The following is a 26,624-nucleotide window of genomic DNA, read 5'->3' on the forward strand; positions in this document are numbered from 1 at the left end:
TGGTGATGTCATGGTTTAAGCCCAAGGAGCAATTAAGTACTACACAGCCACTCTCTAACTTACCCCCCATCCTGGTGGGATGATGAGGAGAATCAGGAACAAAAAAGTAAAACCAGTAGGTTGACATAAGAACAGTTTAATAATGGAAACAAAGTATAATAATAATAATAATGGTAATAATGGTAATAAAAAGGAGAGGGAGACAGATAAAACTCAAGAAAAACAAGTGATCCACAATACAATTGCTCACCACCTGCTGACTGATGCCAAACCCATCCCTGAACTGTTACTGACACCCATTCTGGGTAACTCCCACAGTTTATATACTGAGCATGACATTCTATGATGTAAAATATTTCTGTGGCCGGTTCGGGTCAGCTGTCCTGGCTATGCTCCCTCCCAGCTTTTTTGTTTACCTCTTCACTGGCAGAGTGTGAGACACTGAAAAGTCCTTGACTTCAGGTAAGCACTACTTAGCAACAACCAAAAGATTAGTGTGTGATCAACATTATTCTCATACCAAATCCCAAACACAGCACTGTAGCAGCTACTAAGAAAAAAAAAAAGAACTCTATCCCAGCCAAAACCAAGACAGATGATGAAAAGGGGTATGAAATGTTGTATCATACTACTGCATCACATTCCCAAGGTCAGTTGCTATACACTGTTGACAAAGAGGTCTTGATGTCTTGCTAGCATGACATCATTGACCTGATGATCTTGAATAATGTACCAAATGTCTTGTGTTACTAATTCTTCCTCTTGCAGCATAGATTATAGCAGATTTTTCCATATCTATAGAGAGTAAAACATTCTTTTTCAGCACTGTTCAATCTTTAAACAATAAGCTGCCAAAATCTGTGTTGAAAGAGTTTTAAGGCAGCCTGAAACTGGGAAAGAGGGAACATCCAGGAATAAATCTAGTCCTCTTGACCAATTTTATTTCTCACATTTTGTGGAGAAGCCCATTGACACCTTCAGAATTCCACTGCACAGATCAGAGGACAATATTTTAGTTTCTCTATTCTCTCTGTAGTTGTCTGATGTAGAATCTTTATGAGGCTCCTTTATGTCTTCTGTACTGTTTGATAGGATGGACGTTTTTTTCCTTGCCATTCATCAATAAAATTTTAGAATTTTTGATTTCTGTTCAACAAATGTTGAATTTTGTGTGTTTAATCAGGGAAACTGGCAACATTTATAATGAAGAAGATTGTAAATATGTATTCTCTTTAACTCAGAAATTCTCTGGAATTTGAAGAACTAGGTGACCTCTTGCCCAAGGAAAGTATTCATCCAAGATGATGGGATAGTCTGTGGGATTTAATTAAACAGCCTTTTTTTCAGTCTTCTGAGAGTAAACTCTGTGCAACTCAAACACAGGGACAGTTTACTCTTGAGAGTCATTTAGTATGTCTGCACAGCTCTTAGTATAGTGAGGTCTGACTAATGGATGAAACTTTTTTGATTATGATGTTTATTATGGTAATTGCAGGGCCAATTCAGTACATGCTTGTATGATTCTTAAAGCAGCTTGAGAAAATATGGAACACACTGTCCAAGAAAATACATGCAAGAGAATGTCTGTCAAAGCATTTGTGTGTTTTCACTGGAGGAATTTGAGGTCTAATCCTTTGCCATGTGTAGTGAAAAACAATGTACATATTGATATTGCAGGGACCATGACCAGATACAAACACTCTTTTTGTGCTTTTATCAAGGAAATGGGTTGTCGCAGTGGTATTTGTGTATTGTATATTCTGCTGCTGGGCAATTTATGGAGGATTTATGATTCCCTGAAAAATAGGTTTGAGAATGGAAATGCCAGCAGATATTTTCTGATACTTTGTAAAGCAGCTCTTAGCAGACTCCTTAATAATACCAAATCTTTCAGAGACGTTGTCAGGTGCTGATGAAAAATGAGTAACAGAGTTTATTAACTGATTGCCAAGACAACAGGCAACATGACTTAAAATAGGCACTCCAGTGCTTGCCTCTGTTTTCTCTGTCATATACTGATGATAGCTTCCATCTTATGTTAACTTCACAAGGACACAAAATTCAAACAATGAGTTGTAACGTATACATGCTGGAAAAGGAATTGCGTATCTGGTAGTGAGAGCAAGTGGAGAGTATTGGAAAGACATCTGTTGAAATTGCAGATGTTGCTACCAGCCTTAATTTAAAAAAAGTTTCAGCTGCATAAAGCTGAATATCCCGCTTCACAAAAGATGGAGTAAAAGAATTCTGTGTGTGAATGAAGCCATTGAGGGCCCTTCTGCAAGACTTCCACACCTGCCATTTTGTCCATCATCTTCCACCTGGGATACATGACTCTATCATTGGTTTGTATTCAAGTCCTTGTATAGATTAAAATCTGTTGTAATTAGGGGCAAATGAGACCATATGCCAAAGTCAACAATATGGATTTTATTTAAAAATAAATGTGAGGTAAAGATATGGAAAAAAATAAAAAAGAAGACAGAGAAAGAGAAAGATATCAAGCAGAAGACAGTTACCACCCATGGATCCACTGGTGTCCTGTTGGTCCTTCTTCACCCTGGACTTCTCTGTGGTGGGGGTCCCCAGGTCATTCTTATGGTGGCACCACCTTTATCCAGTCCATGTTCTGGGTATCCACAGAGGCATATTCCTAATTTACATGTGAATTTGCATGCTAAGTGAGGATGGGTGTGTCCTGCGCATGCTTCCTCCAAGATTTCAGGGGGCTTCAGTGGTTGTTGGTGACTGCAGATGCCATATGTCCCATAGCTTGGGGTGATCTTTATTTGACTGGTGATATGCGTATAAGCAGTTGCTTCCTTTCACACAGTTCACCACAGTGGGATATTTTATCTGGATGAATTAACCAGGATGTGCTAACCAGATTTTGCTTCCACCAGGCCTGGAATGCCTTCCTGTCACAAATTCCTCCCTTCTGTGCTTATCTCAAGTTTCAACTGCAGTGGCTTATCTTATGGCAAATTCCTTCTGTGGCCTTGACAGTGTTTGAGACAGGCAACTGTACTCTTTAAGTCCTTACAACCCCTCACTACAAGTGTCCCATCCCAGAGCGAGACCAGGGAATTCTGGATTCCTAGGGCTAAATTAGATGCAAATGAGGCCAATATTACACCTGTGAACCATTTATAGATAAAAGAAAATAAATGGCCCTAACAGGGGGATAGAAAAGTCAGAGGAAAGAGTAAGAGACAGTGTTACTGCTACTGCATTGCTATGGTGTTCGTGGCACACTGCTGTTGTTTGGTTGGCAGGTGAAGTGTGTGCGCTGCAAGCCAAGTTGACGCAGCACTCGCAGTGCGATTCTAACAGCCTGAACTGCATGCAACAAACAGCAGGACACTCAGTAAGTGACACGATGCTTGAGCAGGAGACGCAGCAGCAGCAGGGAAGGAGGCAGGGTGTCAAGCTGCAGCAGGGACGGTGGGGGATTGGGACAGCGGTTGCGGACTGCAGCAGGATAGGGGCAATGGCAGCTGCGGGCAAGAGAGAGCAAGGGCTGGGGCCAGGAGTGAGGCTCAGCTCAGGGTTTGGAGGCAGTCACTTATATACTGTGTAACCCCTCCCATGGTCCTATTATCCAAGGAAGGTCACCTGGAGAGTCTCCCTAGTGATAGAGGCTCTCTTCACCCTGATAGGCTGTCAAGAGAAATTTCCCCTAGAGACAGAGCCGTTTTTGTGCACGTGCTGTCACATGCTGGTACTGCCAAGATACGCGCAGCTTTTTTAGTACTTTCCATTAACGTTAAAAAGAACAGATTTATAACCAACGATCCAAAATAAAACCCCAACAATGGTGAGGCATTCTTATTCTATAATTAATTGGTCCCTTACAACAAGAAAGACATTAAGGTGCTGGAGCCTGTCCAAAGAAGGGCAGTAACACTGGTGGAACAGTCTGGAGCACGTCTTGTGAGGAATGGCTGAGGGAACTGGGGTTGTTTAACCTGGAGAAAAGGAGGCTTGTTATGGGGTGTACATGTTGATCCTTGTTACCAAATGTAGCATGAGAGGTGCCACTGTATCTGCTGCAGTCAGTGTCACAGTATCATGAGGAGCTCCAGCCGTCATCTTCCTTGAAGAGACAAATGCAGAAAGCATCGTAAGACATGCATTAGCGCTGGCTGCAGATCCAGGTGCTCCTGTCTATAGACTGCTGGGAGTACCCCTTAGTACCTCATAGTCTGCATGAGTAGGTGTTTTCTTTTAATGCACTCTGGGTGGATCTGTCCTTATCTCAACCCTTCAGGCCTCACACTGGGTGACAAAAGGACTGTCTGGTTTTAAGCCCAGCTGGAAATAAAACACCATGCACCTGCTTGTTCAAGCCCCCCTCTCTTCCCCTCCACCCCAGTGGAATAGGGAGAAGAATTGAAGTAAAACTTGTAGGTTGGGATAAGAACAGTTTGATAATTGCAAATAAAATACAATAATAATCATGATAATTTAAAAAGAAACCAACAAACAAGTGATGCACAATGCAATTGTTCACCACCCACTGACCAATGCCAGACCTCCCCTCCCACACCCAGATTGGATGCCCTTCTGGGTAACTCCCCCCAGTTTATATACTGGGCATGACGTTCTATGATGTGAAATATTTCTTTGGCCAGTTTGGATCACTTGTCCCAGCTATGTTCCCTCCCAGTTTCTTCTGCAAACCTCCTGACTGGAAGAGCATGAGACAAGGAAAAAAAGTCCTGGATAAACATGTGTCTTGGGGATGCTGTTTTTAATCCCATATCCAGTCTTGTTTTTGTTTTGTGTCCAAGGCGGTCACTGCGTGTGTGTGTGTGTGTGTGTGTCCCCCCCCCCCAATGGCATGGTGTCTGACTAGAGATATTGTTGTCTTGTGCATTTTGCCCGCTTTTTTCTTTTCCTTTGGTACTGTGACTGGAGCTTACTGGCTTGCTCAGGATCCCAGAGCCAGTGCATGCTGCACTGAGAACCCACCGCCCCCGCCCCCCCCCGCCAGGGCTGCATCCTCTGCGCAGCTAGACCCCAGAACCAGCCATCACAGGTGAGCTATCTATGGGAGTGATTCCCCACTCAGTCCTCCTGTTACTGCCACTGCTTCAGGGCTTCTTGCTATACTGTAACCTGTCGCCCAGACATCCCATGGCTTTGGTTAGGCCCCCAGAGTTTCTGCTACATTTTGTCACCCCCAGGTGTGCCCACATCTACTGTTCCAGCTTGCTGCTTCCGAGGTTTACTGCTGCAGTCCATTCAGTTTCCCGAGTGGCATTGAGACTGGCTGCTTCCTGTGAGTTTGCAAAGGAAAACCCCTAATCTCTCTCTCTTGCCAGCACACCCACCATTACTGGATGGAGAGAGGTGGCTGAGCTTGTGCCACAGTGCCCCCTGCAGCTGCGGGGAAATCATGGCACCTGCCCTGCCCAGCCAGGAGCCAACAGCGCCCCTGCCAGCTGTCACTGTAACTACACCAAAGGGGAAAGTGCTTGACAGCTGAGAGAAGGCCTGTGTTGGGTCTCTGTTTTTGTTTGTTGTTGCTGCCATTGTTGGTTTTGTTTGCCATGTTATACATATATATATACACTAGTACACAAATGTTATTCCTTTTCCTGTATCTTTGCCTGAAAGCCCCTTAATTTCAAAGTTATAATAATTTGAAAGGAAGGGGGGGGTCATATTTTCCATTACAAGGGAGGTTCCCACCTTCCTTGGCAGACACCTGTCTTTCAAACTAGGACAACATGACTTAGCAGAAACAAAAACATCAGTGTTTTATCAACACCCTTCTCATTCTGAATCCAAAACACAGCACTGTAATGGCTGCTGAGAAGAAATGAACTCTACCCTATCTGAAAACAGGACAATATGTACTTTAGTCAGTAATAGTCACAAATAGAAAGCTGGATAGTTCTGTAACAGAGACCCATGCTTTTGTGTGAAACCCCCAGATGGTCCTACCAAAAAGACATGATAGGTACTTTTGATTTGTAGTTGCTGGTTGCAATCTGTTCCTAGAGTTAAGAAAAGCCAGTGCTCCTGTTGACTTGGGTTTGCATGCTGTCTGTGTGGGATCCGTGTGTACAGCATAGACTCATAAATGTAAGGACATAATTTTTCTGGTTCTTGGATATTCTACTGGTTGGAATTAGTCTGTTTATGATTCAAAACCAGTTGCTGATATAAGACAAAATCAAGTTAAAATTATAAAAATAATAATTAATGTATTCAGAAATTAATGTGTGAATTTCAGTATTTGATATTGCAACTTTATGTACTTTGGTACTTGAAGGCGTTTCTATAATGGTGAGATGAGTGACTCTGCTATGTCCCTATGTCCCCATCTCCTTCATAGCTGTATGTGTGAGATTCTGCCTATCAGAACTGTGGAATGCTTAGGCTGTTATTTAACAAACAAATAAACCAACAAACCCTTCCAAGGAGGTAACCAAGTTCTTAGTACTTTAATATTAGGCTGTGTAATCTCTGAATGACTCTAATGAGCTATGGAGACTTTCACATGGAAGTCAACTACCCTTTGCCGAGCAAGACAGCCTTTGGAATCTCTTCTAATTTTATGTCAGTTCTGTAGCTCTTCTGGTGAAAAGACTGATCCCACCTTCAGCTCCCATGTCTTGAGTCACAAATAAGGTTTTCTAAGTCTCTGTCATGGTTTAACTCCAGCCAGCCACCAGGTACCACACAGCAACTTGCTTGCCCCCCACCCCCAATGAAATCGGGGAGAGAATTGGAAGAATAAAAGCTTGAAAACTAATGGGTTGGGATAAAGACAGTTTAATAGGGAAAGCAAAAGCTGCATAAGCAAGCAAAACAAAACAAGGAATTAATTCACTGCTTCCCATGGGCAGGCAGGTGTTCAGCCATCTCCAGGAGAGCAGGGCCCCATCATGCATAACAGTGACTTGGGAAGACAACTGCCATCACTCAAAGCATCTGTCCTCCCTTCCTCCTTCTTCCCCCCACTTTATATACTGAGCATGATGTTATATGGTCTGGAACATTCTTTTGGTCAGTTGGGGTCAGATGTCCCAGCTGCATCTCCTCCTGTCATGGTTTGACACTGGCAAACACCAGGCACCCAAAAGTTGTTCGCTTATGCTCTCCTGCTACAGCTGAGCAGAGGAAAGGGGAAAAAATTAACGAAGGGCTCATGAGTTAAGGTTTGTGAGGAAAACACTCTAAGGGCAAAAAAGGTTTAAATTTAAAGGTATAAATTAAATTTATTATTAACAGAGTCAGAGGAGGATAATGAGAAGTAAAATAAGATTTTAAAACACTGTTTCTGTGAGAAACGACTACTCTTAAAATTTTAAAAGTTTATTAAACCTTAACCAAAAATACAACAAAAGGACTAAATAAGGAAAAATTACAGTGCTGGGAGCCCCCGTGACTATCAGCCATGTGCTCATTTACAAAATGGATGCTCTGACTTTTATACCCTTAGCCCCTCCTAAAGTTTTGTCAGTTAACTCCTTCCTTGCCGTCTAGTGGTGGAGACACTTTCTTACATCCTGATTGGAGGTCAGGTATTACTATAGTAACAAGCCAACCCTCCCCAAATGCCCTGACTACCAAGGCCATCCTGTGATAACAATGCAAGGGGGAGGACATATTACAGTAACATAATTATACATCTACAAAACTTCTCTTAACATACATATAATGTTCACCCCTTAATTGTGAGACCCAACCATTTTATTACTCATCTATAACAGTTCCCCCCCCAGCCCCTCCCTCCTTCCCACCAACAGTGCAGGGAGACAGGGCATGGGGGTTTTGGTCAGGTCGTCACTTGAGATCTTTTTCTGTTCACTCGAGGATAGAAGTCTTTGCTATGCTGTGGGGTCCCTCCCACGGGCAAACAGTCTTCTCAAAACTGTTGTGGCATGGGGCACTTATCCATGGGGTGCAGTCTTTTAAGGATAGGCTGCTCTAGTTTGGAAGCAAGGGCTCTATCTCTGGAAGCAGGGACCCTCTCTCTCTATTCGGGCCTCCCACTGGATCACACCTTTCTCTGGTATCCACTCACTCCAGTGTGAGCACTTTTCCTATGAGCTGTGAGTGGATCTCTGCATCCCCCGTGGACTTCATGCATTACAGGGGGACAGTTTGTTTCACCATAGTCCTCGCTATGGCTTGCAGAGGAATCTCAGCTCTGATGCTTGGAGCACCTCCTCCCTATCTCTTTTTTCCCACTGACCTTGGTGCTGCCATGTTGTTTTCTCTCACGTCTTCACTTCCTCTTCTTTGACTAGAAGAAAAATTGTTGCTCATAGGTGCCATTGCCAACAAGTTCCACCAATTCAGATTCCTATAGGATCCCGCAGCACCAAAAGGTCAATTTCATCTAGGTTCCGCATCAGGGAATCCCTCATCATGCTTTTGCTGCCACGGCGCTGGTGCTAATTTAATGCCTCTCTTAATGCAGGGCACCAGGAGGAGCTGCCCCTGCCCCTCTACCCATGGTGCAGCTGTCTAGGAGCAGCCAGGCAGGCAAGGCTCACTGCGGGCCATGCTGAGATAGTGGCAGCCACGGTGCTTTGCCACCCCTGGAAAAAACTGTGCGTACTCTGTTTTGATTTTCTTCTTAAATATGTCATCACAGAAGCGTTACCAACTGCTCTAATTGGGCCAGTAGCATGTCCATCTTCAGAGCCATCAGAGATTGGCTCTGTCGGACATGGTGGGAGCTTTTAGCAGCTTCTCACAGAATCTACCCCTGTGTCGTCGTGTGTGTCGTCCCCCCCCCCCCCCCCCCCAACCACTACCAAAAAAACAGGCCGTACAAACCAACACACCTCCCAACTTCTCCTGCACCCTCAGCCTCCTTGCCATGATGGCAGTATGAAAAGCAGAAAAGGCCTTGGCTCTGTGCAGGCCCTGCTGAGCAATAATAAAAACATCTCTATATAATCAACCCTGTGTTCAGCACAAATCCAAAACAGCCACTAGGAAGAAAATTCACCTTACCCCAGCTAAAACCAGCACACCAGCTTAGAGAAGAGGGCAAAGCACAAGGTCAGAGCCTGCACTAAGCAGCCTCCAAGGCCAGGCACAAGGACAATAATCACAGGAAAAAGGACATGCAAAGCATTTCAATTTCCTTAAACAGTGTAGACTTACTCTCCATTGCATTGAACAATATAATGCAATCATGCTTTAGAGCCGTACTTACCAAAAAATAATGTAGATTTGAACTCTGGATTGTTTCATGGCCTGTGTGATCCCTCTTTAATTAAATTAAATTAAAAGAAAATTCTAGACCAAGGAATCAGTTTCTTGCAGAGAATATGTCCTACCGTGACGTTATGATGCTTGTATCCTCAGTCGGGTGTTCTGTTTATGATGGATGTTGTATTCTGTGCCTTCAAGACTGGCTCTGACAGTGAAGGCGGGAAGAAGGAGAAGCATGGAGTTTCATTATCAGCTGCACTCCCCCCCACAGACTGCTGGAACACAGAACTCCACTGTTGTTGTCTGGGCACAGACATGGCAGAACACAGTGCTCCTTTTGCTTTTTAGTTAGTTTAGCTAGCTGAGGCAGTCCAACATTTCCCTGGACTGTTTTTCTTTCCCTTTTCGTGGAACCGTTCAAACCTGATCCCGACTGGGACCTGGGGAAACACCGAGAGCTCGCACTTTGTAGCCTGCCGGGGCCTACTCTGGGCAGCAGCCTTTCCCAGTGCTGGAAGGACTGATAACAGAGCAACCACCCCTGGGAGAGATTTTCTGAATTTGTCATCTCTACAGAATGACAAATGAGTTTTGTCGTCTGGTATTGTTCATTTTGTGTGCTGGGGAGTGCTTTGCCTGTTAAATAAACAGGTTTTCTTCCACTTCTCTCAGAGGAAATTCTTCCCGAACCGGTTGGGGGAGAGGGGCTGTGTGGGCTTGCTTTCTGGGGGGGGGGCCCTTTTGGAGGTTTTCTCCCAAATTTGCCCTAAACCAGGACAATATGGAAGAAACATAGAAATTTACTTTGTTTTACAGGTCTCCACTTTTTTCAGTTTTGCACAGCATACTATAGATTTCCAGAGTTGTTCTAACTTTCAGTCCATTCCAAACTTGATTCTTTTCCTCTGATGATGTTGGACACAGCTGGGCATCTATGAAATTACCTGTGTCCTCCTGTACTTTTCAGCCTTCCTAAGTACTCTGAGTGTCTAGTGAGATTTTAACAGCATCTTCTGCTTTCCAGGGACATGGCAGTTTGTGTGGTGTATTCAGCCCAGGGCAATGTTTAGTCCTGGTATGGTAACACTTTTTGCCTTCTTGTCTTGTAGTCACAAAAAAAAAAAGCACGGATGACTTTAAAAGAAGGGCCCACTCTAAAAGCTTTATTTTGTTATAGGATAGGGAAGGGAAGGGAAGGGAAGGGAAGGGAAGGGAAGGGAAGGGAAGGGAAGGGAAGGGAAGGGAAGGGAAGGGAAGGGAAGGGAAGGGAAGGGAAGGGAAGGGAAGGGAAGGGAAGGGAAGAAAGGAAGAGAAAGAGAGAAAGAAAGAAAAAGAGAGAGAGAAAGAAAAGAAAGAGAGAGAGAAAAAGAAAGAGAAAGAGAGAAAGAAAGAGAGAAAGAAAGAGAGAAAGAGAGAGAGAAAGAAAGAAAGAAGGAAAGAAGGAAGGAAGGAAGGAAGGAAGGAAGGAAGGAAGGAAGGAAGGAAGGAAGGAAGGAAGGAAGGAAGGAAGGAAGGAAGGAAAGAAAGAAAGAAAGAAAGAAAGAAAGAAAGAAAGAAAGAAAGAAAGAAAGAAAGAAAGAAAGAAAGAAAGAAAGAAAGAAAGAAAGAAAGAAAGAGAGAAAGAGAGAGAGAAAGAAAGAAAGAAAGAAAGAAAGAAAGAAAGAAAGAGAGAGAGAGAGAGAAAGAAAGAAAGAAAGAAAGAAAGAAAGAAAGAAAGAAAGAAAGAAAGAAAGAAAGAAAGAAAGAAAGAAAGAAAGAAAGAAAGAAAGAAAGAAAGAAAGAAAGAAAGAAAGAAAGAAGTGGTGCAAGGCAGCCCTATGTAGATCTATCCTACAAGCACCAGATAAGCTGGTACATTTGCTCAGGACAGTGCAGCTTCAGACTTCAGTCCCTAGGAGCAGAATGATCACATGGGTGATTGGGTCTCTCAGAAGACCATCAGGAGGGATTATCTTACATTCCTCATCACATCAGTATTTAACTTTGCCACAGCACTGTGTTGGCAAGACTCTACTGCCATGTTTCAGAGACAGCTAATGCTGGAGCAGTTGTCAGCGCTTCTTTTAATTTTAGGAAGGCTTCTTTCTGTGGTTTGCCCCAGCTGAATGGCTGTGTCTTCTGGGCTTCATACAGGGGTTTCGTGATTAGTCCATAGTCCATGATCCACAGGCGACACCACCCTGCCATCCCGAGGAAGACTCGCAGCTCGTGTAAATTCTGGGGCTCTGGAATAGCACAAATAGCTTGGATACGGTTAGTACCTAGTTTTCGTTGCCCTTGTGAAATTTCACATCCCAGGTAGATTACAGTTTGTCGGGCAATTTGTGCCTTTTCTCTGGATACTTTATAACCTCCCATTCCCAGTGAATTTAAAATCTCGGTGGTTACCTTTATACAGGTTGCTTTTTCTTCTGTAGCTATTAGTATATCATCAACATACTGCAACAACAGGTATTGGTCTCTCGGTACTTGCCCATTCTCAGTCCATATCTCCATCTCCTTCGCCAGCTGGTTTCCGAATAGGGTCAGCGAGTTCTTGTAGCCTTGTGGTAGTCGTGTCCAGGTGAGCTGGGTCTTCCTTTCGTTCCCTGGATTTTCCCATTCAAAGGCAAACAGTTTCCTACTTTCTTTGTCAAGGGGTATGCAGAAAAAGGCATCTTTTAGATCAATTACAGTAAACCATTTATATATCTCTTTTACAGATGTCAGCAATGTATAGGGATTTGCTACCACTGGATAAATGTCCTTTGTTATTTTGTTTATTGCTCTCAAATCCTGCACTAATCTATATTCCCCATTTGGTTTCTTTACTGGAAATATTGGTGTATTAAATTCTGATTCACATTCCTCTAGAATTTGGTATTTCAAAAATTTATCAATAATCTTTACTATTCCTTGCCGTGCTTCTGGTTTTATGGGATACTGCTTGACCTGGACAGCCCTCGACCCTTCTTTTAACTCTACATGTACTGGCTGTGCCAATTTAGATTTTCCTGGTATATCCATTTCCCATACAGAGGGAATCACTGCATCTTTTACTTCCCTAGGGATAGAGGGGACCGGCTTTTCTTTGATCATTAAAATTTGTCCCGCCTTTGATTCAGGTACTTTCATTACAAGTTCCCCATTCTCAAAGGTTATTACCGCATCAAGTTTCGCCAGCAAATCCCTCCCTAAAAGCGGAATTGGACACTCAGGTACATATAAGAATTCATGTGTCAAAACCTTGTTCCCAAAACACAAATCTAGGGGTTGCAAGAATGGCCAATTTTCCTCTTTCCCTGTAGCCCCAACTATTGTTACTTGCTTGTCCCCAATTTGCCCTTGAAAATCATTTAGTACAGAAGATGTGGCCCCTGTATCCATCAGGAATTTTACCTCTTTATCCCCTAATTGAATGGTTACCACAGGTTCTTGTACTGATTCCAATTCTAGTCAGCTGTGATATTCTCCCAGTACCATTGCCATGGCAGCATCTTCCTGCTGGAACTGATTGCCCTGGTTAAACGGGTTGTTTGGGTTGCTTGGGTTGCTTGGGCATTCTCTCTTCCAATGCCCCTCCCTCTTGCAATACGCACATTGATTTAGGCTTAACCCTTGCATGACTGGTCCTCCGCGGCCCCTGCCAAACCCGCCTCTACCCAGTCCAGGACCACCTCTGCCATGTCCCCTGAAATCTGGGTTCCCTTTTTCTTGTATTACCGCCAAAAGATTTTGCTGCTGCTTTTTACTAGCCTCCTTTTCCCTATTATTGTATACTTTCCAGGCTACCTCAAGTAGTTTATCCAGATTCCTTAATTCCTCCCCTTCTAATTTTTGCAATTTTCTCCTGATATCATCCTGTGACTGCCCCAGGAATATGACAGCGAGTTGAACCTTTGCTTGTTCTGTGTCTATTTGGAGATCTGTATATTTCCTTGCTGTCTCCTTAAGCCTTTCCAAAAACACAGTAGGGGATTCTTTCTTTTCCTGTTGAACCTCATACAATTTAGACCAGTTCATAGTTTTAGCACAGCATTCTGAACTCTTATTTGTACCCACTCCTGATATTTCTTCAGCCTCCGCATATGTCCAGGTACATTAGGATCCTACCCTGGATCCTCAGTTGGAAAATTTTCATCTAGTGTTCCTGTTACAAGTCCATTTCTGATATCTTCCCTTGCCCTTTCTTTGGCTGCCTTGAGTACCATCTCTTTCTCAGTAGAATCCATTAAAGTATCTAATATTACTTGTGTGTCATCCCAGTCAGGATTCTGAGTTTTCATAACCATTTTTACTACCTGTGCCACCTTATCAGGATTTTCTCTATAAGTTCCAGCCGATTGTTTCCAAATAACTAAATCCACAAGAGAAAAAGGCACTTTTACAAACACCGGCCCCTCCACTCCTACTCCTTGTCACAAGGGAGCAATCACAGTCTGCTTTTGTCTGCCCAGGTCTTTCCTAGCCAAAACCGGGGCAAGCTTTGACCGACTCCTAGTCTTATGGGAGATTGGTGTCACTGATTCATCACTATTGCCATCTTCACTTACATCCCCCCCCCCTTTTTGTATCACAGTTAGGTTTTGATCATCTTCCGAGGAAGAGGGTTCAGGTGACAGCAGGAGAGGAGGATAAAGAGAGAAGGGTGTAGTAGGACTAGACGAGATAGAATTAGATGAAGTAGGGGCAGACGGTGGGATAGGGGCAGGTGAAGCAGGCAGGCTAGGGTTAGGTTTTCTTGGTTTTGTTGGAGCTACCTGTAAATCAACATCTGCATAGTTTTTCCTATTCAGACTTTGTGAATGCTAAGTGTTCTAGACAACGTTTCTCTTTTACACGAACCCCACACTTATCACTTGCAGATGCTCTAACCACCATTAATCCACATTCAACCTGCCATTCTGGCTTTCCCCTTAAATAGAAAATCAAATCAACATACAGAACCTCGTCCCATTTTCCTTCTTGCTTACAAAATTACATTAATTGCAAAATGGTGTTATATTGCAAAGTCCCATTCTTTGGCCACTTTTCGTCATCCTTCAAGACATATTCTGGCCACCATGTATTACAATAACCAATCAACTTAGCCTTACGTAATGCTTCCTCAAAATGACCCAGTTTCCAATGTGCTAATAAGCACCCCAAAGAAGAAATTCGTGGTATGGGGGCATTGCCACCCAGAATCCCTTGAAGTCTCTCCATGTTACAGCTACAATACACCACAAATGCTGAGCCTGCAACGCTTTTGCGATTGTCTAATGGACGGCGCCTAGGCAATACCACCAGGAATTCCTTAGCCCAACCAAGCGTAGCTTTCACTGCTTCTTATTGGCAGGCAACCAAACAAAAGTAAAAGCACTTTACCTCTCCCAGGGATGTTGTGAGCAGCAGAGACGGTCGCGGCTGATGGGCTCCCCGAGAATCCCTCGGTGCCGGCTGGAGTGTGATCAGGTCGCGAACTCGCTCAGCAGCACTCACAGGGTCCCATCTGAGGGTTTCCAAAATGTTAGCGTTCAGGAACACATAATCACAGAATGATTATATGCAGGTGCTTTTATTGAAGAGCTCTGGGTGTCAGGGGTACAGACCCAAATCTGACTCAGGCATGGGTTCGGGTTGAACATGTTTTTATATTCTATCATTATATAACTTACATATTAATTATTAAACGTACATTGTTCTGTTGTATACATTGATTTCATCCAAGCATAGGTTTCTCATGATCCCCCCCAAACCCTTGAACATAGTTTCTCATCATTCTTCCTACTCTAAAACAATAATTATATCTAAACAATCATCACATCTAACAATTATATCATTTATCATATACTGGTTACGCAGGTGCAATTTCACATGATCTGGCTAACACAAGGCCTAGTGTTTCCCAGGGCCTACTTTTAACATTTTCCCAGGGCCTACTAAGCATAGCTTTCTTTCTAACTCCCCGAATTTTCTATGATTTTAAAATCTTTTACTATCAACAGTCCTGTTGAAATTCTGATCCTCCTCCAGATCTGTCAAGTGGTGGTGGTCGAAGCCCTCAAGCCTAAAAATTTTATAGGTTCGAGTGGGAATTCTCAGTACCTCCCCCAGGGCTCGGGGGTTGGGGGTGGGGTGGTTTTGGGTTCCCAATGGAATGATGTAGTACTGTGAGTCATGGGTTATTTTGGGACTTTTGATGGTCCCTGTAGCTGCCTATTCTGCTAGTGCCATTGAGTCCATTATGGCCCATTAGCAGAGATGACCCCTCAGGCTGTGTGTGACTGTGCTGGTGCTTCCCCGGAGGGGATTTAGCACAGCTGTGTCATTTGTGTGAAGAAAAAGAAACACTACCCTGCCTGGAAGGGTTTTCCTTTTTTTTCCTTCTCTCCTTTAACACCCCATTTGTAGCTTGAGGTGTTGGGTGTGCACTGGGTAGCTAGTGCAAATGATCCATCATTAACAGTTTATCATAAATGATGTAGAGGGGTGTAAGAATACACAGTTTGGTTACATCCACATAGTGCTAAACCTGCACCCTACTCCTGTAACCAGGACAGTATGAATGGCTTAGACACTGAATATCCTCACCAAATATTTAAAGTTTAAGGAGTTATTTTTCAAGGTTCTGTGAAGTAAGAGACATCACAGGAAAGTAAAATGAATCTCAGTCTTGCACGTCTATTAATATTTTCTTATTATCTCTGCTGTCTTTTAAATAGTTACTATTTTCAACTATTAACCTTTCCTGGTACAAACTTAATTTGCAAAAAAATTAATAATTTTTAGAACTCATTCCCAGCAAAGTTTCTACATAAAATTCAACATCATATATTGTAGTTAGAACTGCTTATTTTAAAAAGAAAGAGTGACATGAGTAACTTAAAAAAAAAACAAACACCAAAATCCAACAAACTAAAAACCCACATCAACCCACAATTTTATTGCCCTTTCCCTTTTTTTGGAAATAGCTTGCCATGGAATTAGGCTTATTTGTGCTTTTTTTTTTTTTTTTTTTTTTTTTTGCCAGTAGATGACATTGTCAATGCCTGTATTAATTCCTTTGCAGTAAATGAGTACATATTAAAATCAGTATGAATGCTTCTTTACTGTTTTTAGGCCATGGTACTTAATGTCATACATATGTTTCTGTTTTGCTCTGGTCTTGCTTGGAGTTTAAATTTCAGACAATTCAGATCTGTTGACTTTAAAGGACAAATCCCTCAATGTGAAATAAGCTCAGCAAACTTAAGATCTATCATAGAAGCAAAATGTAGCTCAGCCAGGGTGAGAGCTCTCAGTTTGATGACCAGAGATAGTGATAATTTATGAAAATACTTAACATTATGTTGATGACACCAAGCTGTGTGGTGCGATTGATATGCCTGAAGGATTGGATGCCATCCAGAGGGATCTGGAAAAGTTTGAGGAGTGAGTCCGTGGGAACCTCACAATGTTCAACAAGAAGTGCAAGGTCTTGCACCTGGGTCGGGGCAATCACAAGCACAAATTTAATCTGGAGGGAGAATGGATTGAGAGCAGCCTTGAGGAGAAGGACTTGGGAGGTACCAGTGGATGAGAAGCTTGACATGACCCAGAAATCATAGAATCATTAAGGCTGGAAAAGACCTCCAAGATCGAGTCCAACCTTTGACTGAACACCACCATACCAACCATATCATGGTACTAAGTGCCACGTCCATCCATTTCTTGAGCACTTCCAGGGATGGTGACTCCACAACCTCCCTGGGCAGCCTGGTCCAATGCTTAACTACCCTTTCAGTGAAGAAATTCTTCCTGATGTCAAACCTGAACCTCCCCTGGCACAGCTTGAGGCTATGTCCTCTTCTCCTGTCATTAGTTGCTCTTGTTTAGACTTGGGCCCCTCGGACGAGGACACGAGGCTTGACTCCATTTTGATCAGAAGGCTGATTTATTATGATATATATTATACTAAAATACTACATTACAACTATACTAAAAGAACAGAGAGAAGAAGATCAGAAGGCTACAAAGACAAGAATAGAACAGGAATGAATAACAAAAATCCTGTGACTGCTCACAGCCTTGGCACAGGTGGCTGTGATTGGTCACTGATTGAAAACAATCCACATGAACCAATGGAAGATGCACCTGTGGCACTCCACAGCAGCAGATAGTTATTGTTTACATTTCTTTCCTGAGGCCCTCAGCTCCTCAGGACAGGAAAAATCCTAGCAGAGGCTTTTTCACTACAAATCCTGGCAACAAGTTGCCTGTGAGAAGAGGCCAAGCCCTGCCTTGCCACAACCTCCTTTCAGGTAGGTGTAGAGAGCAATAAGGTCTCCCCTGAGCCTCCTCTTCTCCAGACTAGACAACCCCAGTCCTCTCAGCCACTTCCCATAGGTCTTACCCCCTAGACACTTCACCAGCTTGGTTGCCCTTCTCTGCACACACTCCAGCACCTCAGCGTCTTTCCTGAAGTTAAGGGCCTAAAACTGGACACTACTTTGTGCCATGTACAGAGGGACAGTCAGTTCCCTAGTCCTGCTGGCCACACTGTTTGTGTGCTTGCAGCCCAGAAGGCCAACTGTATCCAGGGTTGCATCAAAAGAAGCATGACCAGCAGGTCGAGGGAGGCGATTCTTCCCATCTACTTCACTCTTGTGAGATCCCACCTGAAGTACTGCATCCAGCTCTGGAGCCCCCAACCTAAGAAGGAGGTGGGTGTGTTGGAGTGAGTCCAGAGTCGGGCCACAATGAGGATCAGAGGGCTGGAACACTTCTCCTAGTGGAAGGTGTCTCTGCTCATTGCAGTGGGGTTTGACTAGATGAGGTCCCTTCCAACCCAAGCCATTCTATGATTCTATAATTAATTATGCAGTGCCAGTGGAGAAAAAACCAAGAACATTATACATATGGATATATTTGTGCATAAATGAATACATGCTGTAGATCCATCTGAAGAAACACTTCTTAAATCAGCCTTACAGGTGTTGGGAAAATTAATCTACAAACATGAGAGGTTTATGTCCAAAAAGGAGACAGAGGAGTCCTTTTACTTTATTCGAATAAAGGGAGAGGCCATGGGGCATTCCCCTGGGGTCTCTCAAATTTTTGGAGGACGCAGACTCCTTTTTATCCTAATTTCCCGGCCACATTTCCCTTCTGTCTTTCCCCATTGGCTGAGGTACTTGAGAGGTACAGACTTCCCGATACGCCTGATACTGAAGATTTCCCTCTAATGTATAACCCTCCCTTTTAATTTTTAATTCTTATGGAATTTAGGGGTTTTTCTTCCCCATTGTTTCTTTCATCTTTCAATGTCTAATTTCATTTATTAGCAAACCTAAAGTTTATTTGTAAAGGCAAATATCTTTTTCTATTAATCAATCAGTAGAATCCTTCCCATTGTTTCTTTTATCTCCCAGTGCTAGTTTTATCTACCAGCAGACCCACAGCTTGTTTGTAAAGACAAATCCACTATTACTCTCAATCCCTGCTCTTTTATTTTTAATAATTGTCTTTACAAACTTTAGTTATCATTGACTTAATTTTCTATTCCTGGGTCTTTTTTGGTTTTGCAATTATTTGCAGAGACATAAATTTCTGTCCTTTTGTAGCCATCTCTGGATCAGTAGGCATGGCTGTTACCTGCATCCCTTTGATCACATGTTGAATAAGTTGTACTAAGCAAGGGATCATGCATGGTAAAAAAGATTAGATTTGCTACAGTACATATGTGGAAAAAAGCAGTTGTTTAACCCATAGTCCACCAGGTAACCACGAAAACATGTCCCCTTCCTATTCCCATCCTTTCCATGTTTGGACCGGTACATGAGCTAACTGTCTTATTCCGTTTGGTTATTTGTTTCACCACCTTTCCATTGTCATCTATTTGCAAACAGCAGTTTGAGTCATTTAATTTGCCACACACTCCCCCTTCTTCTGCTAATAAATAGTCTAATACCATTCGATGTTGTAATATTGCATTTCTCATCTGAATAGATTGGTCAGCAAGGAAGTCAACCGATGCACATATCTGGTTCATTATTACTTCAAAGGCAGCTTATAACTTAATTATCCGATTTAAATTATAAATGAGTTCTCTGGCACCTGATATTAATTCATTAGGATTCCATGTGGCTGGTTCATAGTGTTGTATAATTCGTTCAGGTGGCCATTCATCTGCACCCCACGTTTAGGTGCTCCCTCCAACCAGGGACAGATCAATGCACCGCTTTTCTCTAATTAGATCATCATATACCTTGATTCCTAACTGATTTCCCTGAACTTGTGGTAGCAGAAAGAACAATGGTCTAATATACCCTACATAACATATCCCTGACCAGCTTGGGGGTAACCTGCAATAAGCATATCAACCACAAATCCCGTAATGCCCTTTTAAAGCCCCGGCCCCATTGGCAAAGGGACTTTTCCAATTTTCATCATCAATGGGTGGGTCAAAATACAGCTTGCTTCCTGGGCCTAGTGGTTCCCCAACAATGGTTGCCCTGCCATAAGAATCACAATATTTGCATCTCCAGGCTCCCATGTGGGGTTTCCACCTGCAGTTACATCCCAGGCCTGTTTTGCTAGATCTGGACCAGAACCTATTAAAAAGGGTTCAAGTTCCATTCCAGTGTTGTCACTTCCACTGATAGTCACGGACAACATGTGTCCTACTTGTGGAATTATCTCGGGGGCAGCTTAAAAAAAGGCATAAAAAACTTATCCTTCCCCACTGCTTTACAGCCTTCAAAATCCTTTTGGCAATTATGGAAGGAACACTTTACCCAGCTACCATTAGTAAGCTTGACATGTGTTTGATTCCATCTGTCTTGATATCTGGAACAATCATAAGGAGAGTAGTTGAGTGTCCAACAATCTAAACACAAAGATAAAGTCCAGTCACAAATGCTTTTCCCCACATATATGTTTCCTGTTCTATTTAGACAATAAATGCCTCTTTCAGAAGAATCAAGCTGCTATAGACTTTCTTCTTCATCCCAAAACCCTGTTCCATTATGAACCTCACTCAGGGTGCTAACCCACCATTTAGGCTCGACTGGGCTGGCCACCCACGGCCAGCTTTCAGATCCCCCTGGCCCTCCTAAGACCCAACAATTGCTAAGGTCAAAGGTTTTTGCTACTTCTCCCAAGGTTCAAAATTTATTTTCCCACTTTTGGGCCCAACCTAACTGACAATATAAGGGTAAGATTATTAAGAGAAACATTCTAACAGTGTAATCTAATCCCCTAACCTAATTTTCACCTTCACGTTGTCTTCCACACAACCTGTGACGAGAGAAGGCACAGAAACAGCTTAACATAAAGAAAACAATGACAGCAAGGATTGGCCCCCAATGACTGGAGATCCGAGAGGAGGGATGCCCACACAGATTATTTCAGCAGGCAGTCTGTGGGGAGGCACACAGGGCTTCCCCCGATGTCGACGCACTGGCTACTGCTCCATTCCGTCCCTGCGGCATGTCAGTCACGGCTTCCCATCCTTCTCCTCCAGCTGAGATGTCCAAACCTCCGGGGCCTCAGAGACCTTGACCCGAGTGTGATGGATCCACCTGTGTTCAGCTGTCTTGACAGCTGTTTCTGTGATCAGTAACACTTGGAAAGGTCTATGCCACTTTTTGCTACCAGGGGTGCTTCTTTCCACTCCTTAACTAGGACCCAGTCTCCTGGCTGGATGTTGTGAACAGCAAAGTCCAAAGGCAGGGTCTGTGCCAGCTGAGATTCCTGTCTAAAAGATTTCACAAGAGACAGTATCCTGGCCACATATTGTTTCAAATATATATCACTTATCTCTACCTCCACACTAGGCTGAGAATTACAAGGGTAAGGAATTCCAAACATCAATTCAAAGGGAGATAATTTAATATCTCCCCTGGGTCTGGCCCTTATTCTTGCCAAAGCCAGTGGCAAGAGCCATTCCCTTGGCATCTTATTTTCTATCACCAGTTTCAGGAGGTGTTTCTTTATCTCTCCATTCATCCTCTCAACCCGGCCCTAACAGTGGGGGTGCCATGGGGTATGGAGATTCCATTGTATCCCTAATGCAGTCATAACTCCTTGAAGAATTTTTCCTGTAAAATGAGTTCCCCTCTCTGAGTCTATTGCTTCCATAATCCCATATCTTGGAATTATTTGTTCCAAAAATACTTTAATAACTGATCCTGTAGTTGCTGAAATGGCTGGAAATGCTTCTGGCCACCCTGTTAACTGACATACTGTTACCAGAACATATTTGAATCTTGCCACTCGGGGCATTTGAGTAAAATCCACCTGGCATCTCTGGAAGGGACGTACAGCCCAGAGCCTCTCTCCCCTGGCAAGTTTCTTTGTAACTCTATTATTGGTTTTAGCACAAATCAAACAACCCTCAATAGCTTCCTTAGCCAGAATAAAAATACCCACAGCAGCATATGTTTTGAGGAAGGCTTCTGCCAGTCCTCGGGAGCCTCAATGACTCCCTTCATGAAGTTGTTTTAACAATTGTAAGGCCAGAGCTTTTGGTATCCACTGCTTACCATCCCTTGTAAACCAATTATCCCCTCTTTCCTCTGCCCCACTCTTTTTAATTATCTCAATTTCCTCTGGTGGAAAAGACAGTTTGGCAGCGGTGTAGTTCCTGGGAGCAATGGGAGGATCTTAGAGATTTTTGGCAACAATGCAGCTTTCCGAGCTTCTTCATCAGCCAGTCCGTTTCCTATTACCTCCTCCAAGCACCCTGCCTGGTGCCCCTTGATGTGTATTATTGCTAACTTTTTTGCTAAATTCACCACTACCAACAGGCGAGAGGTTAAGCTCTCATGAGCTAACGTCTTTCCCCTGCACGTCAATAAACCTCTTTCTTCCCACAGTTTCCCAAATGCATGTATCACCCCATATGCATACTTACAATCAGTAAAAACATTCACTGTCTTGTCCTGGTCTAATTCAGAGGCTCTCAGGAGGGCATAAAGCTCTGCTGTCTGAGCTGACCAGGTGGGCGGTAACCTCCCCCCTTCCTTTAATTGCTTTCCATTCAGGACAGAGTGTTCTGTAAATAGTTTCCCTTCTATCACCCTTGAAGACCCATCAATAAACACATTTTCTCCCTCAGGCCAGGGAGTATCTCGAAAATCTTCCCTAGCCCATGTCTGGAGATCTATCACCTGAATACAGTCATGGGTTTCTTTCTGGCCCCTCTCTCCAGGGCCCTTCAAACAGGAGGCTGGGTTGAACCCTTCCCCACTTTTAAATTCTAAATCCTCCTGTTCCATTAAAGTAGATTCATACTGTAATAACCGAGCGCTGGTCATCCACTTAGAGGATCTTTCAGTTAACAAAGCGTTAATCTGATGTGAAACTTTGACAATGAGATACCCTCCCCTTGTCAGCCCTAAGGCCTCAGCCACCATCAGGGCTGTGGCTGCACTGTTCTGCAGACAATGAGGCCCGGCTCTGGCCACCTGGTCTAAAAATTTTGAAAAATAAGCAACAGGCCACCTTGTTCCTCCATGCTCTTGCACCAAAATTCCTTTAGTATGACCCTGTTTAACATCCACATTGAAATAAATGGGCAGGAGATCTTTCTCCTTTTTAATGCCTTTATTAAGAAGAATCAGCTCAGGTGGGGAGAAATCGACGGGTTGCGCCCTCGCCGCCGTTGCTCCCAGGTGTGGCACGAAGGAGGAGGATGATGCACCTTTGTCCACTGGTCTGCAGACAGAACTGGGGACTCTGTCCTCACGGGAAAGTCGTGGAGTCCTTGGTTTGTTTGTTTAAAAACCCGGGGGGTCTCTTTAATCAGTTTCTTTTCAGGTTAGGGTGAGAAATAAAAAGGTCCAAGCAGGTACGGGACTATGCTCCCATCCTTAGACGTCACTTTAAGTCACTTGTTGGCTTGTGATTTTAGGGGTTTTTCTTGTACAAACTGTAAAACTGTAAAAACCCAAGGTGCACTGCATTTCTTATTTGCATACTGGCTCCGATGTCACTCCTATTTTCTTTACCTCGGAGGGGTCTGTCCTGGCAAGTGGCCAGCATCAGGGAAACAATCAGTTAATCACCCGCCATTAACGGGTGATTAAGGGCTTTTCTTCGGCAGCGAAACCAAAGGAGTCTGACCCCGTCTGACTTGGTTTTTTTAACTCTGAAACTTAAAAAAAAATACAACTTTCTATTCATAACACACATATAGTTCAAATTCCTTTTCTGAGTCTGGAAGAGCTAAGACTGGGGCCTTAACCAATTTGTCTTTTAATTTTTTGAAGCTTTGCTCTCCTTCTGGTGTCCATACCATGACATTAGGACTATCTTGGGTCAAAAAGTCATATAAAGGTCTGGCCACAACAGAAAAATCCTCAATCCATGCTCGGCAGTATCCCACCAACCCTAAAAACTGACGTACCTCCTCCTTTGTCTGGGGTAATGGTACTTGTAGAATCCCTTGTACTCTGTCTGGATCAATACACTGTAACCCTCTAGTCAGAATGTGTCCCAAATATTTGACCTTTTTCTCTACCAACTGTGCCTTCTTTTTGGACACTCTAAGTCCTTTTTTAGCAAGAAAATTAAAGAGCTTTACAGTAGCCTCCTCAACCACCTTTTCATGTTCCCCTGATAAAAGCAAGTCATCCACATACTGCAACAACCTAACTCCTGAGGGTGGAGTAAACGCTCTTAATATTTTCTGCAAAGCTTGCCCAAACAAAACTGGCTACTCAGTGTATCCCTGCGGAAGAACTGCCCATGTCAATTGTTGCTTTACCATTTTTCCTCCTGTTCCCACTCAAAGGCAAAATACTGTTTACTATCTTCCGTAATCGGACACCCCCAGAAAGCATCCTTCAAATCCAGTACTAAATAAGACTGATGTGAAGAAAGGATCTGATTCAGGATTGTATAGGGATCCAGAACTATGGGATGCCTTGGTTTAACAATATCATTTATTATTCTCAAGTCCTGCACCATTCTGTAGGTTCCATCTGGTTTCTTAACCAGCATGATAGGGGTATTATAGGGAGACATACATGGCTCCAAGAGACCTGCCTTTAGCAGGGACTCAATGACAGGCTGTAATCCCTTCTTTCCCTCCCTTGAAAGAGGGTATTGCTTTTTAGACACTGTCATGGTTTGACCAGGAAGTGAGTTTTTAGGAAAGTTATGGTCAAACCAATCAGTGGCCAGATTTGAAAATTGGCACCTGGTGTAATCACTGGGGACTTGGATACGCTTCTGAGAACACACAGGGGTTAAAAGCAAAGGATTCTTAGAGGCACTTTCTCTTTTGAGTCTGGCGGTGAGTCGATCTGACCTCCTCTCTTGCTCAGCTGCGTCTGGGTGGGGGAGGGGGAGGCTATGCAACCTGTGGGAAGGAAGGCTGGAGCCCCTGCAAGGTGCAGGGGTGGAGGAGATCTGGGATGTTTTGAGCAGCCTCCTCCAGGAGAGAGTGATAAAGAGTCTGTGCTGGCTTGAAATTTGATATCTTGTGCTAGCACCATGGCCAGGAGAAGAAGTGGGGGGGGTAAGGTGCCCAGCCACCGGCAGACTGCAGCTGAGGTTTTAACCCCTTTGATGCTGAGACAATGGAAGCTATAAAAAACACTGATCCTCCCCAGATGTGAATTGAGAGGGGACAGAGGATGGGCAAATGAGAAGGCGGCTTGAGTAAGTGAAGAAATGCCAGCAGATGAGAAGTGCCCTAGATGGAGGAGATGATTGGAGTGGCTTTGGCTGGACTTTTCTCTTACATGGCCACAGGATGGAACCAATTTCTTCCTGTAATATAGAGACTGCACCTTGGGGAAGGCGGTTGGCCAGAAACCAAGAGTGACAAAGCTGTTATAGGAAGAAGTAGAGAGAACAGAGACTGATAAAGAGGGTGTGGTAGAACCCTCTGCCTTCAGGGGAGAAAGATCTCTGTTCATGAGGCCCCTCGGCCCCAGGGGGTGAAATATGGCAAGAACAGGTGTCCCAAATAATGAGAAGCTGCCACTTCTTGGAACTGGACAGCACATTCTTAAAAGAACCTAAGAAGCAGTTTAGATCTATGAACAGTAGTGAAAGCACTGGACATGGAAGGAGGATAGTCACCACGGCAGATTCTCTCCGGGCGGCTGCCATGTGTGACATAGAAGCACAAGAGGTTCCAACTGTGTTTCCTGAAAAGGCCCATGGTGCAAGAGAGAGACTCCTCTCTCCTGATGAACTAGAAAGATGTTGTGTAGAAGATGGTATTAGACTAAGAATTGAGTGTTAGAAGGGTGGGGGAAGGAGGAGCGTTTTAGAAGTGTTCCATTGTAGATTGTCATGTGTGTTTTTTTTCTTTTTTTCCTTTTGTCTCTATGTTATAAATTAATAAAGTGTTGGGTTTTTTTCCCCTCCATTTCCAAGTTAGAACCTGCTTTGTTCTGTTTCCAGGTCACATCTCACAGTAACCATTTTAAAAATACACCTTTTGTAAAAGCACTAGCATTGTGCCAAAATCAAACCATGACAGACACTACTTGTCCCGGTTGTTTCAAAGTAATTTGGAGAGGCTCTATGTCTAGTTTTCCATATTTCCCTGGGGCTGCCCAGACTTCTGGATTTATTTCAGCATACGCCTTCTCAGACATTTTACACAGTTACCCAAGTGTTGGACTCTGTGTCATTTTTTACAACACTAATTTGCATTCCAACTTTAGCCATCAAATCCCTTCCCAGTAAATTACAATCACAATTAGGAACAAACAGGAATTCATGCATTTCAAACCTGTCTCCCACATCTATTAATAGGGGTTGAAAAAAATTCACTCATTCATCCTTCGCACTCACTCTTTGAATAACCAATGATCTTTTTGACAATTTCCCCCCCATAGGTATAAAATTCAAGAGGGATCGAGAGGCCCCTGTATCTACCAGGAAACACACCTCCTCTCGATCTGGACCCACCTTAAAAGTTATCAAGGGCACCAGAGTGTCAGGTCCTTGATATAATGGGAGCCCCTGACACCCCTAACAATCCATTTCAATTATCCTCTGGACTTCCTCCTCCTGAGGATCCAGCTGTCTCTGAGGACACTCCCTTTTTCAATGCCCTGCTGCCCAGCAGACAGCGCACTGGTTTCTCCCCAACCATTGTTTGGGTTGGCTCTCCCCTGCTGGGGAGGAGTGAAAAATTCTAATCACTTGTTTTTAAAATTTTACAAGTTTAATAGTAATAAAATGGTTAAAAAATAGTAATAAAAATAGAGTAATAAAAATTTGGACAATTAGATTTAGGAAAATATGAGACAATAAAAACAAAGAGTTACGGACAGTCTGGGTACCTTTTTCTGGGCAAAATAACCCCAAAAAAGGACACCTGTTAACAGAGGATTAACCCTTAAAAGCAATAGCCTGTCGCATATTCATACATCTCATACATGATGCATAAATTCCACTCAAACAAAGGATTTTGTCTGGTCTGTGTCAACTTGTTCCTCTTAATCCTGATGGCGTCTTCAGGACTGAGC

The 26,624-nt window shown here is 43.4% G+C and overlaps 1 protein-coding gene and 1 long non-coding RNA gene across 4 annotated transcripts in view; one reads left to right on the forward strand and one right to left on the reverse strand.

Moving 5' to 3' along the window:
* LOC135289126 (microtubule-associated protein 1B-like) overlaps window positions 1-26,624 on the forward strand; it is a 165,826-nt gene that overhangs the window by 16,103 nt on the left and 123,099 nt on the right. The gene's annotated exons all lie outside the window — the stretch shown is intronic.
* On the reverse strand, window positions 3,146-9,457 carry LOC135289134 (uncharacterized). Of its 2 annotated transcripts, none has more exons than XR_010351931.1 (3): window positions 9,312-9,457; window positions 8,213-8,263; window positions 3,146-4,096 (listed from the first exon to the last, which is right to left on the reverse strand). It is a non-coding gene; the product is annotated as an uncharacterized LOC135289134 (long non-coding RNA). The 2 variants fall into 2 exon arrangements; XR_010351932.1 differs by lacking the exon at window positions 3,146-4,096 and adding an exon at window positions 6,990-7,124.

This window comes from Passer domesticus, chromosome W, assembly GCF_036417665.1.
Source record: "Passer domesticus isolate bPasDom1 chromosome W, bPasDom1.hap1, whole genome shotgun sequence".
Lineage (NCBI taxonomy): Eukaryota > Metazoa > Chordata > Aves > Passeriformes > Passeridae > Passer > Passer domesticus.